The sequence below is a fragment of the Palaemon carinicauda genome, chromosome 12, assembly GCF_036898095.1.
Source record: "Palaemon carinicauda isolate YSFRI2023 chromosome 12, ASM3689809v2, whole genome shotgun sequence".
NCBI lineage: Eukaryota > Metazoa > Arthropoda > Malacostraca > Decapoda > Palaemonidae > Palaemon > Palaemon carinicauda.
In genome coordinates, this window is record NC_090736.1 from 100028759 (window position 1) to 100034385 (window position 5627).

The following is a 5627-nucleotide window of genomic DNA, read 5'->3' on the forward strand; positions in this document are numbered from 1 at the left end:
AATTGTGTCACTGACTTTTAATTCATCCGAACAAACATCTGAATAATCAATCAATAACTTAGTTAAAGTTTTACGATCATTAGGTGGGATTTTTGCAAGATAACTTGTCAAGGATTCTAATACTTGGCTGTTTAGAAGATCCTTCCATGATACAAGATTATCCTGTGAAGGAATTCCTTCATCTACCTCCTGGTTTTTTAACTGAATTGTGGTATCAACAGAAACCGTTTGAGAAAAGATGAGACTTATCACATTAGCATGTGGATGATATGGTTTTATAAGATTAACATGTACCATTTGAGTAGGACGTCGTCGGTCAGGTGTGGAGATTATATATTTTAATTTGGAAGATCTACTGACGATGGTATAGGGTCCCATAAATTTCTCTCTTAAGGGTGCACCTGGTATAGGATGATAAACCAGAACCTGGTCGCCAATGTCGAATTCTCGCAGCTTTGTTTTCCTGTTGTATAGGCTGGACATTTTCTCCTGAGAAATCAAAAGATTTTCATTAGCAAAATTATACATGGATAGGAACTTTTCTTTCAGTTCTTTCATATAAGCTAACAGGGTGGTAGTATCCTCCTCCTTATTATGAATGAAATTTGTTTTCAACATAATTAGCGTTGTTCGTGGTTTCCTGCCAAACATATGTTCGAAAGGATATACACCAATCAAATCATTAGATACACTGCGTAGCATATACATGAGGAGGTCTAAATTTTCATCCCATGATGGGGCAGTCTCCACCATGTATTTACGTAGAAGATTTTTTATGGTCTGGTGTACCCTTTCAAGAGCTCCATTTGTCTGTGGATGATATGGAGAAGCATAGACATTGTGAATATTAAACTCTTGCATACTTTGTTTGAATAGCTTATTGGTAAAATTAGTACCTCTGTCACATTGGAGAGTCTTAGGAAATCAAAAGGTTATGAACACTTTAACAAGCTGACCAATGATGGTTTTGGCATTAATGTTCTTAATAGGCATGCCAATGGGATATCTAGTAGTAGGACACAAGACAGTTAGCAAGTACTCGTTACCTTTCCGAGTTTTAGGCATAGGTCCTACACAGTCAATGATTATTTTCTCAAAAGGTTGTTTTGGTACCGAGATGGGCTGCAAAGGTGCACAAATAATACTCTCGTTGGGCCTACCTGTGACCTGGTATTGATGACAGGACATTACGTACTCTTTAATATCTTTCTTTATACAGGGCCAAAAGAAGTCCTGTAAAACTCTGTGATAGGTTTTACTAACTCCTAGATGGGATTCAGAGGTGTGAACCAAATCTAGAAGTGGTGGTACAAGGGTTGCTGGTAAGACAAGCTGATGACAGTCATGCCCCATGGAAGTTACTGATGCTTTGAAAGATCTAAAATTCCTGAAGAGTAAGCCGTGATCAGTATAAAAATAAGGAGTTTTAGGGTTATCTGATGGGTTTTCTACTCTTATCCAGTATGTCGTAAGGCTAGGATCATTACTCTGCAACTGGTGAAACTTTATTTGTCTCAAATTTACTAATTCCAAAGCCTTCTCTACTTTAGATATTTCAAGAGTTTTATTTTTCTTTGGAACTTTTGATACTGAATGAACAATTTTATTTTCATTTACTTCAAGTTCTTGTTTTCGAATGATATCTGGATCTGTTACTACTAAATCTAAAGCATTTGTTCCTGCAGGGTTATTACCTATCAGTACCTGTATTGATGGATGTGGCAAGGGTTTATTAGACACAGCAACAGATGCTTTACCTGTGTAGTAGGGGCACTGAAGAGTTACCTCAGCCAAGGGTAGAGTCTTGGTCAATGTCAAGTCTGTTACAGCAACCTATTCTTGCTTCATTGTCAGCTCCTGTGGTGATAGGCAGATAATAGTTTAAGACGACCTGTATCACGAAGACAAACGACAGGTTTCCGATTTACTGAACCTTGGCATGTGTATGGTTTGAAGGAATCTAAATCTGGAGTAGGGACGGTCACATGCATCGTTTTCTTGGAATCCTGTTTTTTACCAGGCTTATGTTCTTTGACTTCAGAGTTTCTTCACTGAGGATCTGGGCGCTTTTCAATGAGATGTCCTGCCTGCTTACAGTAAGTAAAAAATCTGTCTGAAAAAGGTAGTTTTATAATGGGCAGGATTATATGATTTATGGCACAGAAAATAGTCATCTGCCTGACTAGCTGCTTTCATGAGATCCGTTTCCTCCTTATCTAAAATATAGTTAGCAATGTTAAATGGCACTTTTCTAAGAAATTCTTCCATGATTACCAGACTTTTAAGTGACTCAAATTCTTTAATTCCAGCTTTGTCAATCCACTTTTGAAATTGTCTAACTTTAGTATCATAAAACTCCACAAATGTCTGGGTTGGAGATTTTTGTGAATTGCGGAAACTTTTGTGATGGAATAAGCGTCTAGAATAGTTTTCTTAAGGATCTGATAATCATTAACAGTAATCATTTGCGAGGAAACATGAGCTGCCTTACCTTTGAAACCGTTTCTAATGAGGATTACCCAGTGTTCTGCCGGCCACTCGAGTGAGGTAGCTGTATCCTCGAAAGTCTCGAAGAATACTTCGGGTTCTTTTTCATCAAATGTAGGAATGAGCTTTTTTGCTTTGTTGAAGTCGAACTTTTCAGGAAGATTGCGTTCTTCTTCCTTGGCTTTAAGTTGTATGTCAGCAGTTTCTCTTGTTTTCGACAATTCTATTTCCGCTATGTTTTTTTGGAGTTCTACTTCCTATAATGCAGCTTCTCGTCTTCTTTCATCTTTTCTTATTTGCCTTTCTTCTTCTCGTGCATTGAGTATCTTCATTTTCTCCAATTCCAATTGTAGTTTCATCTTGGTTACTTCTGGATCTTCTTTACTTGTAGCAAATGCACCGGTCAGGTAACGTAGTTCTTCTACTTCTTCGTCGCTCTCTTTATCTATATTCTTTGCAATTAGGAATTGGAGGATGTCGCTTATCAATCTAGCTTTGACATAGGAGGACTCTGAAGGTATTTGACATTTCTGGGTGATAGTCAAGAGTTCTGCTTTCTTTACAAGATGTAATCTTGGTAGTTCATCTTTAGGGTTAAGCAAGAATTACTCTAAAATGAACATGTTTACCAAAGAATTAAGTTAGGATGGCACACAAAATCGTGAAACTTATTTAAAAATAAGCTAGTTACCTTAACAAAAATAATTGCTATCTAATAAGTCTTAAGCAACTTCTGATAATAACTAAGTTCAATTTCGAAGGACTGAATTATAATTTAAACCAGATGAGAGCATTACTGATAATTCAAAAGTGAAAATAAAAACTTAACGACTTATCAATATTGACAAGTGATAAAGGGATTCCGCAATTAAGAGGAATAAGATTGCGATATCGGTCCGAAGATATTAATGCGCGCAAAATGAACCAAAATCAAGTAATGAGATGATCAACAGAATGGTCTTAACCCTTTGTATGCTACCAGGGGTCAAAATGACCCAAAGAAATTCTCAAATGTTCCCAATTTGCTCTCTAAATTTTAGGGTAGTTTCCTTTCCTGAATTGGTTTATCCTTGTCCACTCTACAGGTACAGAACGTTTCATAAAGTAGAAGTTTATAGTTTGAGATTTATACAGCAGAAAACTTGACTTGGGTCAGTGGAGACCCCACCCAGCAGACCGAGTCATTTTCATCTTCAATAGGAAAATTATTAATTTCTACTAAAATTCATTATGTCTTAGCCAGTTAATCTTTTTTATAGTGCAGGAGGGGAAAATAACTGGTTTTGTGGTGCAGGAAGGGTAGGTGAGGAAGATCCTCCCCTTTCTGATGAGGACATTGATGCATTTAGTGATATATCTGATGCAAGTGACTATGAGCAGCAAATATATACAAGTGATGATGATATGAATAATGAGAGTGATAGTGAAAATGTTGAGTTTGCTTATATCTACAAGTTGGGGCAAGATAAAGTAACTAAGTGGTATACTGAATCTCCAAGGAGTGGGAGAAGTCGCAGCATAACATTGTTCGTGAAATAGCTGGTGCTCACAATGCCTTCCCATCACACAGTGAAATTGCTGCTTTCAACTTTTTCATAACGGATAGAATTATCGAAACAATCCTTGAAGCTACTAATCAGAGAGGCAGTAATATATATGGTGAAGACTGGAAAGATGTCAATGGAGTAGAACTTTTGAGCTGGTTAGGACTTCACATTAGATGTGGAATCGACAAGGATAGTTCTCGTCATATTGAAGAGCTGTTTAGTACCAAGATTGGACCACCTATTTATCGTGCCACCATGAGTAGAATTCGTTTCCAACAAATCAAAAGAGGCATCAGATTTGATGACATGAATACTGGAATGGAACGAAAAAGTGGAGAACAAGGATGACTGGCACCCATATACGAGGTTTTCCAGAATTTTGTTGAAGCCTGTCAAGTAAACTACAAAGCTAGTGAATATGTAACTATTGACGAGTCTCTTGTACCATTTAAAGGAAGATGTCGATTTAAAGTGTACATGCCAAGTAAACCTAATAAATATGGCATATAAATATGGGCCATGGCAGATGCAACCAATGCTTATCTTTTAAATGCTCAAATTTATGTTGTGAAAATTGATCGAAAAGCTGAAAGAGGGCAACCACAAAGAGTTGTTCGTGACCTAATTACAACCATTAAAAATACTGATTGAAATGTAACTACAGACAACCTGTTTACTGATTAAAGCCTTGCTAAAGAGCTTCTCAGCAACAATCTTACAATGCTAGGTACTCTGAGGAAGAATAAAAAGGAAACTCTTTCATCATAGATCAAAGGATCATACGGTCTACGCGACTGAATTTGGTTTTTCCAAGGAAGATCGAATTATGATCTGTATTTATGTTCCAAAGAAAGATCATGCTGTCTCACTGTTAAGTTCAATGCATTTCAACAGGGATATAGAGCAAGATGAGCCTTTCAAACCACATGTCATACTAAACTACAATGTAACTAAAAGTGGTGTTGATCGATTAGATCAGCTTGTGAAGAACTACACATGCAAGTGCACTTCATTCCGATGGCCATTGTGTATATTATATTGGATGATGGATGTTGCTTGTTACAACGCCTTTGTTTGTTTCACAATAAAAAAAATCCCACAACATATACAGGACCATGTCGGCGAAGGATGTTTTTAACAAAGTTGGCAGAACAATTGTGCTTGCCCCAGATACAACATCGTTTCGAGTCATCAGGAAGATGTATACCACATCATCTTAAGATGTGCAATGAAGCATTTGTAAATGGAGATGAAAATTCGAAATCAGTACCACAGGCTAAAGGGATCCTAAAAAAAAAGAAAAAAAAATATGGATTTTGTCCTAGGAAAATAGACAGGAAGACAAAAAAAGGCTTCTCAAAACTGTAACAATCCTATTAGTGATGAGCACTCATTCTCTGTTTGTGTAGAATGTTTACCAGACTCCTAATTTATTTTCTTATTATAGTTTACATATCAAACGTTCTTTGTTTATTTTTTCCTTTTCATGACTGTTTATAACATATTACTTAAAAATTATGTAAACCAGTGTGTTATTGGGATGTATTATGTAAACGGCTGTATCATTTTCGTTCAGAATATAAAAAATCTGCA